Raw genomic sequence first — 15,178 nt, 5'->3', positions numbered from 1 at the left:
ATTAGCATTCTCTTTTTCATATTTCAGAACAGAAGTGTGAGCTTTGAAGTTCTCTATTTGTGAAAGAAACCATCGTAGCCTGTTAAAATGAGCTTTTGGTAGTGAGAAGGTTAACTAATTTGGTTTCCCCGATAAGTTTATCTATGATCAGAACTGAGTCATACAGAAAATACTCCTACAAGATTTGACCTTTTACTTGTATCCCACACTGAGATAATATACTTAAAATGGATATCAATAAGAACTTTGTTTTAAAAAGCATATTTAAAATAAATTACTTTTAAATAACAGAAACTGTTTTCAATTAGCCCTGTTAAAGGAAATCAGCTAGAAAGTTATGTATGCTTTTTTATTTTCTTTATATAAATTATACCCAGGAGTCCTATGATAGCAGCACTGTGCAAACTATGCACTACCTTTATATTTATTTCTTATCAAAATAAACTTAACAAATTAGATTTGTTTTTACAGCACTTTATATCCAATAATGACAATGTTGTATTGGTCCCAGGATAAAAACAATGAAAGTAGCAGCTGAATGGTATTTTTATTAAGAGTTAACAAAAATGTCTTGTGCAAACAGAGTATATAAAGAAAATTAATTCCATAATTCCTCATGATGAAGGCGTTCTTCTCTTTTTTTCTTTTTTTCTCACAATATCAATCTCATTTGGAAAGACCATTTTGAGAGGAAAACTTTAAGTTTTAGCATGACTTGCTCAGCAAAATGATATGGCTGAACTTAAACATTGCTGACTGTTAGGATTTAATATTAGGACCTGGCAAATGTTTTGATAACTTAATACTATTTAAAAGAAAACTTGTTTGTTACTGAAGATTTTGGAAGCCCAGAAGAAATATAATCTAAAAAATAACAGAACTAAAGAACCAAAGAGATGTTTCTTCTTTTCCCCATTTTTTTCCATTTCCTCTACCTTAAACTTGTTCCTCCTTGCTAGCATTTTAGAAGCCTTTTTACTAGAGGTAGATTCAGATATCCAAGATATTTACCATACAGCTCAGCAAGAGTCCACGGTTTCCTCCAGCAGTGGAAAAATGGCAGGGCTAATAGTCTGGGCTTTGTTACTAAAAATGAGTCCTTATACAAAAAAAAAACCAAAAAAAAAGCAAAAAAAAATTAGAACATTGTTTAGAACATGTGGTTTGCTGCTATTAAGTTAACAGTGGAAAATCTCATTACTTTTAAAGTTAATTTTATTTTGTGGTGGGATTGTTCTCTAGTCTGAAGCAGATTTTGTTTTAAACAGAGCTTCTAATCCTACCTTACAGTCTTCTGTTCAGCAAGTCACTCTGCATAGCTTGGCTAGATGCATGTTTAAAGTCAAGTGATTAATTAAAAGGTAAAAAGGAAGAAAAAGAACTTTTCTCCACATGTGCCCCTGGGGCTGCTAGCAGGCAATCGTGTGCCATCTTCTCCAGCTCTTGCTCTAACTACAGGAGTTGTCCAATAAAGATCTTGGGTTAAAGATATTCTTTTAGCCGTGCTAACAATGTTTCTGCTTCTAATGCAAGATTAGAGTGCTCTGGTGGGACAAATTAGAGGTTGGGCAAATTCTAACACCAGCTCCATGCAGGAAGCATCATGGAGAAGCAGGGGTGTAAAAAAAGTGTAAAGTGGTCTGATGGCCCAAGGGCTCTGAAAATCAAAGGGGTGAAATAGAGAGGAAAGTAGTAGCCTGTAAAGATTTCTAGTCCAGGTTTGTTTTCAAATTTTGGAAGCAACAAGGCTAACTTCTGACTTTTGATTTAGGCTATAATGATTTACAGTAACAGAGAATGAAATCTGCAATTTGAGGGGAAAATGACCCCAAGACAAAAGCCTTGTTTATAACCTGCATGATACATATGTATATATATATATATATATATATATATATATATATATATTCTACTTACAAGTTACGATGACTCAGATCTAAACTCTCATGGTTTAAAATACCAAGTGAGATCCAGTCACATAATATTTGTGTTCCACCAACAGCCCAATGTTTTGGGGCTTTTTTTGGTGACATATGATCATACTACATAAAATTCACTCTTGTTCAAAGGTGAGCCATTATATTGTAAATTCCACTCATAACTCTTGTGTAGCTCAAGTCTGTGAGCTGTATTTCAAGACACCCTTAAAACTTTGTATTCAGCCATTCCCCTTGCACTTTTCTATATCAGTTCACCAGGAAAATTTGATACATGAATAACCAATTATAATGAAAATATATTGGGGGGCTAGGGGGTATGTAAATAAAACCCAGCAGAAACAAGTGATGCTCAATACATTTGTTCACCACACACTGCTCAGCCCCCGAGCACTGATAGGAGCTCCCAGCCAAACTCCAGCAGTTTGTATGCTGGGCATTATGTTCTGTCATATGAAATATCCCTTTGGCTACTTCAGGTCAGCTGTCCTGGCCATGCTCCCTCTAGATTCTTGTGCAGTTGCCCACTGGTAGAGCATAAGACAGTGAAAAGTCCTTGATTCAGAGTGAGCACTACTTAGCAATAACTAAAACATCAGTGTGTTATCAATATAATTCTCATACTAAATCCATAACACGGCACTGCACCAGCCACTGAAACCATTTCAACATCAGTGCAGTATCAGTATGTTGAGTTACACTAAAATTTTACAAAAACTGAAAACAGAGCAGAGGACTGCTCGTTGCCCCACTGTGAATAAGAGCACCTCAAGATGAGGTGTCTGATCTTCACAGGGGAATGAGTTCCTGCAGCTCCCATACTAGCTAGGGAGAGCAGCAGGTATTCAGTACCCCTGAAATACAGGTTTTGAATTTAAAGTATATGAATGCTTGCATGACTACCAAGTGGGGAAGTGTCAACTCCCATTTTGGGACTAGGAGCCATATAGAGCATTGATAAAGGCTTGGGAAATGAGTTCTCAGCGCTGGATACAACTATAAAAAACATACAGACTGAACTTGGGTCTCACCACAAATGCCTTGTTTTGCAGATGAACAAAAGCTCAGTGTAACCTAGAACTGAGAGAATTTCATCTCTTGGCAGATGTTAAAAGTATAAACCAAAACAGAGAATGAGAGCGAGACCTTGCTCGGACAGAAGGTGAAGCTTTAGAGCTGTGGCGTTTATCTGTGCCATGGGGTTGTGAAACCAACACATTTTTGATATCTCACACATGTGCAGTTAAAAAGTGAACTTGCAGAAAGGAGTTATTTCAAGAGCTGAGTGAAACTAGCTTGCTCAGTTTGCAGAGTTTTTGTGTTAACTTTCTTATGTTTTGCTTCGTACAGTTCTATACTCCAGAAGTTTTGGGTTGACTTTTAGCTTCAAACAAAGCAAAACTGATTGTAAACCGCTGTATTTTGACTTTTCATGTCGAAAGTATATCTCACACGGAAAATTTCAAAAGCCAAAGTGCACAAGACTTGTAACCTGGAGTAGTTCAGCCTGTGTTCAAGCTGACTGAGCTGAGGGTCAGAGGCAAGATCTCCCTACATGCAGTGATGCTGATACCTATTTTTAATGTGCAGTTCCACGTCTTTATTAAACTAACCAAACCCATCCATTTTTATGTAGTTTTCTTCCAGGAATGATAGAAGAAGCTTATAGACAGAGTTGTTAGATTAAACTAACATTAAGTAGTGGAAAACTAGTATTTTTTTTTATTATTAGGTTTGTTTCCAACTAGGTCCAATAGTATTATTATAAAGGCTTTTTCAAACAGAAATCCAGACATAGAGATAGCACTATTTTCTGCTAAATGTATGCTAGTTGTTTACCTGTATTGCCAGAAACAGCATGGCAGTGTCCAGAAACACCTTCTTGACACAAGCTTTCCTTTTTTTTTTCCACATTCGTGTTCCTAGCAGCCCTTTGGTCCAACTGTTAACACATTGGAATATTTTAAATGGACACAGGAAGTAATTTGTGTCTGATTTCCAACAGCACTTTTTATCATATTTCCATGATCATCATTTAACTTTCCACTATATTAATAACTAAGACAAATTTTACCTAGCAAGCAGCAATTTAAAGCCTCTAAACTTTACAAAAATATCCTGTGCTTATTTCTCTTTCTAACCATCAAAGAAAGTCACTACAACAACCTTGGGTACCAGCATTTTTCCTGTGTGATTCACTTACACCAAGCAAACCCTCTAGACCTACAGTTTTCCTTTTTTTGAACTTCTGCTTAACCAGTATGATCAACAGGTCCCCTCCTCAGTGGGTGGTGGTAATGCCAGTATACCACTGCCCAAATAACCTTTCTCTATAGGGAAATACTAACATTTAACTCTTTAAATTTAAACCACATGTATTTTGGTCTCATAACTGCACTCTGTATTAACTGATTTTTGTTATTAATTTCTATCACTAAAAATCTTAATGAAACCATTGGAAATGTTAAGTGCAGTAGACAACTAAAATTTGTGTATGAGCTAACATAATTAAATGGTGACTAAATGTTTTCCCCAGCCATTGTAGACACATTTTCAGAATCACTGATGACACTGCTCTGCATATGTTCAGTGTAAAGCTGCGTCTCAGAAGAGCTGTTCTTTCCCGCTCATTCCAGGAAACGTAAGCAATGGCTTTCAAATTGTTTCTATCTCTTACCTTCACCTTATCCAGAAACATAAAGTATCATTCAAGTACTGCCTACATGAGACCTCCACCAAGGAGAGCAAATTCTGTGCACGTTGATCTCTTCCAGTTTCCCTCCTGGTATTTATTCCCTGTGAGAGGCACAGGGTCGTCGCATGCATTGCCAGCAGGTGACCACAAATTTATAGCTGCCAGCTTCCATTTGTAGGAAAAATGTTGGCATTTGGGGCAAATACTTGGGACTTCTTGTTCAAACAACACAAACTACTGATTCAACTGTTTCCCCAAACTAAAGTGTTCCTCAGTAAAATTTAACACAACTGCAAATGTTAAAAAGCTAATACATGGATTAGCTCTAAAAGTTCAATTATATTAAAAACTAGTGGGGGGAGAGATGGAAAGACTGTATAAAATCTTAAAGTGTCTTCTGTAACCTCTAGAAATGAAAGAGTTTATATAATGTTTACACATATGTTTAGGTAGTATTTACACAGTTCTATATTCCTAGCCATTGTTTCGATTATACATTTCATGTTTCATCACACACATGCTATTTAATACATATAAAAATGTAAAATAATTATTTTTAGAACAGCATTTTTTAAAACAGATACCAACTCCCAGGTACAAATTAGCACCATCATTTTTTTTTTATCTTTAATCTTAATTCTGTAGCAAACCCCATAAACTATATGTTTCACTGCCCAGAATACCCTCCAGTCCCCTGGAGTAATATTAATAAAAGGAATGTATTTTCCCAGTCTGTCTGGGGACGGGTACAGGGGTTTGTAAATTATATTTTAAAACAACAGTCATTTGAGATAGTTCCATCACCTCAAAATATTCCATGGGCTTGGTCACAAATTTCCGAATGTTGAGGTTGTAGTTCTCCACTGCTTCCCATAATGTGAAATCTTTCCCATTTCACAATCTTTCAATTAATTCCCAATTCATAACCTCTTATCACATGTCCTGATATTTGGTAAAAGTTTTTAAACTGACCCCTCTTAAGAGACAAACCATTCCCAGTTCTGTGTAGGAGTTTTCTTTAACCTTCATTCAAGCTCCAATTCCCAGTGATCAGAGATGAACGACACCAAGAGGGTATCTGTTTCTTATTTCAAACAACCATTGCAGCCATGCCTTGGGAGTCCATCCTGAAAAAGATTGATAAATATTGATATAATAAAGATTATAATAAAGATTATTGATATAATAAAGATAAAGATTGATAAATATTTAAAAATATATAAAAAAACAAAACAGAGTACATGGAAAAAGTTCTCTCTTTCACTCCCAAACTATAAAATTAATACTGTACATCACTAAATCAGATTCTATGATTGCTTTGTAAGTCACCATCCATCATGACTTTTTTTGTAGCAATTTCATTTCTTTAACTTCTACAAAAGTAATCCAAACTCCTATCAACCATAATGCTAGTGAGTGATTTTAAAAAGTTCACAGGAAAGTGTTCTCTGCCTACACAATCCTAATCAATGCCTCTGGTGGATTTTATCCAGACTTCACTACTTTCCACTAGCTGTAATTTTATTTTAGGATGGGTTATGTATTTTATACATATACCATATATAATTTTTATGTATTGTATGCAACAAATTGCTGTTGTTATAAAAACAATTCAGAAATGCTCAACCCCACATTGTGCAATTTATATACAATTATACTGACCAGTTAGTCAAGATTTTTAACTTCCTTCTTTTTCAACAGACCATCAAAACTGGACCTGATTAACATACGTTTCTAATTGTGTATGTAATTAATGCACTCTTTAACTTCATTTCTTTAATTAAAAAGGTTTTGGTTTTTTTTTTTATTAAAGAAGTATTTCTAGTGTCTATCCTAGTGTCTTGCTCCCTGAAATTACCACTTTCTTCAGGAAAATTAGTTTGCTGCACCATACCCAAAACTGGCAATTAAGCTTCCTTTAGCCAGACTCCCGAGAGTTTGTAACCTCAAACCACTACGGTCCTGATGAGAAACCCCAGGCTCCTGGCCAGGACCTTCCGTGGTGCATTTGCTCAACAAGAGCCGCTCCCAGCTCACACACAGGGTCACTTCAGCCACTGGAATTCAAAACTGACCCAAAAAACAGCATCCCATTGAATACAGCAACTCTGTCCTTGTTAGAAGTGAAAGCACTGTCCTGCCTCTATGCCTTGTTAACCTGAAATAAAACACCTTAGAGGGAATTACCTTCCCAGACGTGACATCTTTAATTTTCTTAAGCATTTGCAGAGGCATATTACCTTTTACAGCAGTTTTCTGAAGGGGAAATTCTGGTTCCTGAAAAGTACCTAATGACTGCTAGGACAGCCTGGAGTACCCAGGATATACGTGCAGGGCTGGCATGATGTGGGACCCACAGGAGACTTTTGACCTTTGATAAAATCCCACACCTTTGAACTGGAAGTTAGAGGCCAGATGGGATTCCTATGGGCTCTAAAATGCACAAGCCTATGTTTAGGCACATGAGTTTTTTTCTAAAACTAGTAAAATAAACCACTAAAATTAAAAACCAAGAGAGACTAAACATAATTTTATGTGATTTCACTTAATTAAAAACCTGGGAAAAAATAGTAAAAACTTTAAAGAAATAACTTCGTCTAAATCTCATCCTTTACTGTACAAAAACCTGCTGGAGATTATCTTGATCCTATAAATGCCATAATGAACTAGGCATATTCACAATACTTTCATATTTTCTGACTTCAAATTTTAGTATACCACTACATTTTCAAAGTTAAATACCTAAAACATCAGAAAACATTAATACAGGCTTCATGCAAACCCAAGAATACAGCTTTTAGCTATTTTGGAGTGAAGTTTTTAATTCTATGTTTATATACTGTTTTTTCTTACTCAGCAACTGAGTGCTTGATACTGCTCATAAGAAAAGTGTTGTTACATTTGTAATTAAATAACATCTTTGAAAAGGCATGGCTGCTAACAGGACAGCTATTTTACATCCCTTTGTTGCAAATAAAAGTTCTAAAACTGTAAAATAAATTCCCTCTTTAATGTGCTCCTTGAAGGCAAGCCTTGGAACTTGTTTTCATGTTTTCCCTCAAGCAAATTTCCCTTTTATTCCAGAAAGAGTTTTGGTGGGCCATCATATCACAGTAGTATACAGGCCTTGGTAGTCCTTCTAAAAATGGCAGAGGAGCAGGTAAACTTGGCTGGACTAGACAAAGGGAAGATGATTATGATGAAGTTGCAAGAAAGAAATTAGCTACAGAGCTAAGATGTAGCAGGTGAAGTATTTCTAGAGGGGCAAGGAAGCTCTTGCATAAATGTTGCATGCAAGGCAGCGATGAATGGTGCACACTTCTGTGTGCTTTTGTTTAAAGCAGATCAATTTAACTTCAAGTAATGCCAGGGGATTGGAAAACTAAGCTTCTGGGAGAAAGCAATGCAAGTTGTGTTTGTTCAGGCTAGGATGCTCAGGCCCAAAATGTCTCAGCTACATATCAATGCAAATGGTAGGGGAGAAAGTAATGTGAAAGGACAATAGAGATACAAGGGATCTGGACAAATGCAAAAGAGAGAAAGACAGAAAAATATTTATAATCATCAGAGCTGTGATGAGTTGGAGCAAAATTCCAATAGCCTATAGGGTGGTCAAGGCAGCTCCTGCATGGATTTCACAGTAAGTTTGGTTTTAACAGCCAAAGATTAGACTTGATAGACCAGGAGCCCTCAGCAATGAACCAGCAGGGTCTTGGTTCTTTATAAGTCTGCCACAGTTTTCTCACTGTGATCATGAGACATCAAAAACAGTCTCTGCATATTAAAGGAGGTTGCAGCTAATACCCAGATGAACACTTAAAGGAAAACATAAACATTATAAGAGACATTAAAATTATTATGAGATTATTTTCTGCTTGAGGCTTATTTATGGAGTAGAAAGTTAAGTACTACTTTTGGTTATTTGAGACTAAATTCCAAACATTTCTGCTTTCAGTTGCTTCAATGAGATTACTTCAAATTTACCTTGAAGTTAATGAGATCTGAATTCAACACCTTAATTCTTTGTTTCTTGTGGGAAGATTGATGAATATTGCTGGTTTCATAGTCTTGGAGGGGAGCAGTGAGCAAGCAGTGGTAAACACATCACAGAAAACATTAAAAAGCAGAAGACAGCTATAAGTAGACATTGCTTTACCTTACCAATTGTCTGCCCTTTGCTATTTATAGGTCAAGGCTACACACTGCACAAAGACTAAAAAATGCAGACCAGCCAGCTTTCTCTTGGTTTTAGTTTGGAGTGAAGTATCCTTCAAAAGCTATATTTTAAGGAAACTTTTTTTCTTCTTCTTTGTCACAGCCAAATTCTCCAGTTCAGGAATTTACAATATTTTCCTTTTTCCAGAATGACACCTGCTGGTGGGAGAAGCATGGATGAATTGCAGATATTTCAGAGGTTTGATTGTTGCTAACCAGACATATTCTCCGAGCATGCTCATCACCTGTGTGCAAGCCAGCTGTGGAAAATAAAGATTTGGAAACTGTAAAGGTGCTATAAGGAGTTTGTTTTAGAAGTAATATCATTTTCCAATATGATTTAATATTTGCTCTTAGTAAACTACAAAGCTACCTACTAGTAAGACAGTGCTTCCATGGTGTTTCAGTGCTGGACACTAGCCCTATTTTGGGAAGCCCAAAGCATCATTCTGTCAGACTGAGGTAAAAGCCAAAAGGAAATCCTTCCTACCCAATGCAAAAAGGTGCTGGGCTTCTTCAAACCCTCAACTGCAAGTAAAACCAGCTGCAAATGCAACTATTTGTGCTCACCATCCCAAAAGATTAGATCTCAAAGACAAGTATTGTGCACATGTTCCTGACTCAGTATGGCAGGACACAACTATGAGAGACAGAAAGCAATATGCACTTTTGCCAAAACTGTGTCAGATTCTGCTCAATGCACCAGGCAGCGTTGAGCTCTGTAGTGGGCTTCCATACTCACAGCTCCTCTGCTGCTGGGTCTGTTGCCACAGCTTCCCCTACAGCTAAACCAGACTCAGACCTGAGCTTTGGAGACTTCCAACACATTTATAGCAATATTTCTAAAAGTGATTTTCAATGCTAAGAACAATATATAACTCTATTTCCTTTTTCTGAGCTGCAAACCATCTACTGTCTTCTGTAAAGGCAAGCTGAAGTGTAAGGTACTCAGGACCCTGAAGAAGACTCTGAAGTTGGACTCTAAACTGTATGTTTACTTATGAAGAAACTGCTGTGGGGAAAAACAATTTTAAAAAGACAGTTATAAAGAAAACTACTATATATTAAATTCAGAATTAGAATTTAAAGAAATCTTTCAAGGTATTTACAAGACCATAGGCAAATAAACACATTCAAATGTGTTCCTCTTGGATAAATACCTAGGTGTTGTTATGGCATACCTCACTAACACCAGAAAGCAAACTTTCTTTTGATTACACTGGCTTGTTAATGACATTAGAAGGCAATTTAGGAGACTTGGCTTATACACCTGGATTTATCATTGGCCTCCTTTATGGCTTTGAGCAGGTAACTTCACAGCTCTGTTACTTTAATTCTGCCATCTGTGAAAAGAAGGTAGCATTGAACTATTCTGATGGTTAAGAGGTTGATTTCCAAAAATGGATTTTATTTTGGTAAATACAAACACATGAAAAGTGGGTACCTTTCTACAAATTCACTCGTAAATACAAGACACACGAGACTTCAAAAGATAGTTTAGATCTGAAGAGTTTTTTTGAACATATTTTTTGCAAAGTTGATCAGAGTTTCATTCCTACCCATGGTTGTTCATACTTCGGTTTCTAATGTCCTTGTTTGTCACACGTATAATTATGACTATCAAAATCTGGAAAAATGGTTACTGCCATTTATCTTTCTTAACCTCCTTAACAAAGCAATGGCTTCACAAAGAGCCCAGCTGCATCTCAGTGCTTTCAGAGTAGCCCAGGGTAAGCACTTTGCTGCGAACAGTAGCAGGATGGAAGCAGAGAGATTGATCTAACACCAAATCTGTGATAGCCTGGACATCCCCACAAGGTTTGAGCTAGCTGAAAGGCAAAGAGGAAACAACAGAAAAAATTCTTGTGCAAATATGTTCCTATTTTTTAGAGCTGGATCCAGTTTGGGGAAACTGGTTTTCTAGCTTCTTCCATTTAGCTCAAGGAGCGTCTCCTGGAGCACATCATTGTCAATGACTGACCATGACCATCTCCATTCTGTGCTAGAATCCAGGAAAAAGACACTTCTAATCCCAAAGGGATAACACAGCTTTTCGTGTCAGATTAGAGGTCAGCTTGAGTCTGAGCTCAGGTTACTGCTCACCCTTAAGCAGTCATCCTGTTTTTTATAGCCACACATGGGGAATGAAATACATGGGATACAAATAGCCTGGGATTCAAATAAAGCTCTGCACAAGCATAAGAGCTCTGAATTTGGCCACATTTTTTGTCTTCTCTACTCCCTACCTATCGAACTCGCATTGTATGGAATAAATTGGAGTTGGGAATACTTTCATACCCCATTCTCTTCACCTAGGACACTCTTAACTTCAACCCTTTAACTCTTGCTCTCTGAGATGATGCATGAGATATTCATGATTGCTATAGACCCATCCAATTTCTTATTCATCAGCTATTGGGAAACTGGTATGGGCCAGAGTAGTGCAGCTGCAATGTTTTTAAGCATTCTCATCACTTCTGGCAATGTATTTCCAGCATTATTTCCCATAGAAGTCCTTCCATCCCTTCCCCCACTAAACAGCATCTACTCCTTGATGAGTCACAGCTCATCCAAACTCCCTTAGCTGCTAAACCACACTATGACCAAGAAGCTCTTCCTCAAAGGCATCCTGGCTCCAGCTCTCCCTCCTTAGGGACAGCCACAGGCTCTGCAGAAGTGACCTCTAACATCAAAGTTAAACATTACTTCAAACTGATACACAAAGAACAAGACACAACCGTACATGATCCCATGGCTTCATTTTCTCACTAGTTTTGTGTGTGTAGGTTTTCTTGTGCCTGATGGACACACTTTTCTTCTGTCTGTAACCAGCTTCCTCCAACTTTATCTGGTTCTGTACTTCTAAGAGTACTTTACTCCCTACAAAAAATATGTCCCTACCTTCCTCTCTTTTGTTTCAAGCTTTCTTTACTTGTCTTACCCACATAATTTCTGTATTTATATGGATCTTTATCAGCATGTGCTTTTTCATTTGCTTCAGAGAAATTTGTCTCCTTCCAACCATAGTCCTTTGCAGTCAAGTCAGAGGGAACTCCTTGTCTATAGGGTGCAGTAACTTCTTCGGGCAATCAGGTATTTGTGCCACAAGGATGAATACCAGGTAACATATAAGTTTTGGGAATGTCACTCTATATTGGCCTGAAGAGGTCTGGAAGACCCAGTCCATTTCTCCAGAGTACTAAAGGCTGGTGAGTGCTGGGAGTCTCCAGTGTGCAAGGGGATGCAGGGGCAGTGTTTCACTGGGAAGTGAAATACTGTGTAGGGAACCAGAGCTCCTGGAAACCTGAACCAACCCGTCTGTCTGCACATCTGTTTGTGGGTCAGGTCTGATTGCAGACACAAGGTATGTGCTACCCTCACCACCCCTGAGGAAAGCCCACTGTGCTTTTTCCTGGGCAAGGTCTCCCTGTCCAGACCACAGGGCAGCAGAGGAGGTGTACACCACTCTTTCCTTCTTTTGGGAATTGTCAGTGCTATATGGGAGTTTGACTGCCGGAAGTGATAAAGATACAGAATCTCAACAGTTCCCTGCACAATGGAAGTTAAAAACTTCCTGAGTGCTGCATATTTTTGTATTTCTGCTTTTTTCATTGTATTTTTTTCCTTTCCACACTGTTTCCCTTTCTCAGAGTTGTTTGTCATTTTACAGTCCTACCCTGAACACCAAAGCGACACTTACAGTTCTCCATCTAAAGACAAATACTTTCAGCCAAAATATATTTTTAACTCTGGTAAGTGCAAAGCAAGAGAGAATCCACACTGTGAGTACCTTCTGCATCTGCACAAGACTGATAAATGCTGCAGACTGCACAGGTTATAATGTCAGTCCATAGGGGAAAAAGCATAATTATATGACACAAACCAGCAGATAAACTCAATCAGAGAATTCTATTTCCCACTTTTCTCCACCTTATGTTTCCCCTACTTTCATATTTGTCTCCTTCTTCTCAGAGATATATTTTTATGGGGATATATGAAATATGTTCCTGTACCACAGAAACTCTTCACTGAGATCCAGAAAGGAGATGTCACTTCTCCAGTAAATCAAAGTATCAGATTTGCATACCATATACAAAGTGGAAGCTTTTTTTCCATTCATTTTCCCCCTCCTACCCTACCTTTACTGTATAAAAATGTCTTTCCTTCAATATCTCTTTTAAAGCTTTGCACCCCTGAGGTCAGGATAGGCCAGTCTTCATACCAACCTTTCCTCCCTTCATGCACAGAGGAACTCTCTTGTCACATGGCTCCTTTCCTCTTCAAGAGATATTCACACGTGTGGTTTCATACACCTGTTCAGTCTGAATTTTGAACAACAGTTATCCCACTATCCTGACTGGAGCCCATGAACTGTCCTAAGCTTTGTTACCTCTCTAGCTGGTTATCTGCCTTTTCCACACCTTCAGTAAGCCTCCAGATGTTGCCCAGTTGGTAGATCATCATTAGTTTCTCCCACAAAGGTTATAGTTCTTCTTCGCAGCACAAGAGTGTTTCCCTTTCCCTTTTCCACATTTTTTTCTAGATAAGAACTTTTTTTTTTTCTCAAATGCTGCCTGAATATTTTTCTCAAGCTCCTCTCACTTGTTTTTACTTTATTTCTGCATATCCTAGCTCTGAGATACAACTTTCTATTCTGATCTCTCTTTTTCCTCTGTCCTTGCATGACCTACCAACATAATTTCTGTGATGATTACCCATCCAATTAGACAAGGTCTTTTCCAAACTGTCTTTTGTTCGGGATATAAGTTCTAGGTCTCTTTCACATCTGAAACTTTAAAAACTTTACACCTCCTCTACATTTCAACCCCAAGGCTCCTCAGTCTGGGTGACTTGTATACCTGAATCATATAGTTAATTAAAATTTTCCTCTTCAAAATCAGGAGCCTTCATTACAATCCTGTTTCTATTTAGTCTTATATTTAGTGTAAACACAGTTGACCTGTGAACACTTGAAATTTCCTTTCTTTTTATTCTCCCACAGAAGCCATGATAGTCCTCAAAACTAAGGCAAAAAAGGATTGGCTGAGAGGTCATTTGGTGAAGTATTTCACCTACCATGTTCATAGGTTCCTTAAGAAATAGATCCCTACTTCTGCACTGCTTCCTCCAGCCTCCATCTAGCAAGTCTGTCTCACTTAGACACATAATTTCCAGTTGTCACTTATTTCTCTAATTATACTACAGACTCTCTCCATGTCTAGACTATAAAGATGAACTAAGGGATACACCAGCTGTCTGGAATGATTTCTACAGGCTCTCTTTTACTAAGTTTTACCAAAGTTGTTTTGACACATATGAATTTTGTAATTTTGTCATAGACCAACAATAAATACTAATTCTTTTTTTAATTTTTTCTTTTTTTTCTTTTGTTCTTTTTTATTTTTTATTTTTTATTTTTTATTTTTTATTTTTTCTTTATTCTTTTGTTCTTTTTTCTTTTTTATTTTTTTATTTTTTCTTTTTTTCTTTATTCTTTATTCTTTTTTCTTTTTTCTTTTTTCATTTTTTTCTTTTTTCTTTTTTTTTTCTTTTTTTTTTTTCTTTTCTTCTTTTTTTCTTTTCTTCTTTTTTTCTTTTTTTTCGTTTTTCCTACGGAAGAATTTATGACATACTGGGTTTTTTGAGAAAGTATGCAATATTTTGGGGTCATGGCCAAAGCAATTGCATCACTGGACTCCTGGTTGCCCTCACATTGGGATACCTCAAAAAAAGCAGTCTCCAGTAAAGCCTTGGGGAAGGATAACCAGAAGGGGCAGCAGCCTGAGGATTCAGTAGGCTTGAGGGGGCAGACCACAAAGGTCTGATCTGCCACCAATCTAGCAGGAGGCAAGGGGAGGGAGCTGCTAGCATGGACAAGGTGGGAGGGGGCTCTGCTAAGGTAGCAGAATTCATTATTTATTACCATGCCATCAGTGTGATCAGCCCAGCAAAGAGGCCAGGGCTGGCTGGGGGGAGCAGTGGGGGCCTGGCAGCAGCCCTTCAGCTCAGCTCAGCTCTCTCTGAGGCTTCAGTGGAGTTGGTGCACCCCAAGGACAGCATTTCCACTCTACACAAGTTGCATTTTTCAACTGAGCATGGCCCCAAACAAATACTTGTGGCAAACTCTTATCTGCAGTTCTACCAACTCCAGTAACCAACAAAACATCTAAATCTTTCACAAGTATCAAAAGTGTGAAGCAAGACCGGTATTTAAGCCACTAAATGAGTAATATCTGAAGCAGACTCAGCAAGAAGCTTGTGGGAATTTTTGTCTAGCATTATTAACTACTACAAATTACTTACCACATCTAGCCAGTTCAGACTGATGTGC

At 37.6% G+C, this 15,178-nt stretch overlaps 1 protein-coding gene across 18 annotated transcripts in view; it reads right to left on the bottom strand.

The window, feature by feature from the left end:
- Positions 1–15,178, bottom strand: part of LOC147654188 (uncharacterized) — a 110,697-nt gene that overhangs the window by 19,014 nt on the left and 76,505 nt on the right. For 12 of the 18 annotated variants that reach the window (XR_015284615.1, XR_015284617.1, XR_015284612.1 and 9 more), the window contains 3 exons: positions 5,605–5,759; positions 3,777–3,879; positions 1,012–1,099 (listed from right to left, as the gene is read on the bottom strand). The gene's annotated coding sequence lies outside the window, so the exon portion shown is untranslated. Of the gene's footprint in view, positions 1–1,011; positions 1,100–3,776; positions 3,880–5,604; positions 5,760–10,117; positions 10,191–15,178 lie in introns of those variants that run through there. The other 6 variants (XR_015284616.1, XR_015284631.1, XR_015284642.1 and 3 more) reach the window with 3 other exon arrangements.

Source organism: Cyanistes caeruleus, chromosome 3, assembly GCF_971803275.1.
Source record: "Cyanistes caeruleus chromosome 3, bCyaCae1.hap1.1, whole genome shotgun sequence".
NCBI lineage: Eukaryota > Metazoa > Chordata > Aves > Passeriformes > Paridae > Cyanistes > Cyanistes caeruleus.
Note: the sequence above shows the minus strand (reverse complement) of the source record. Positions and strands in the feature narration are given on the sequence as shown.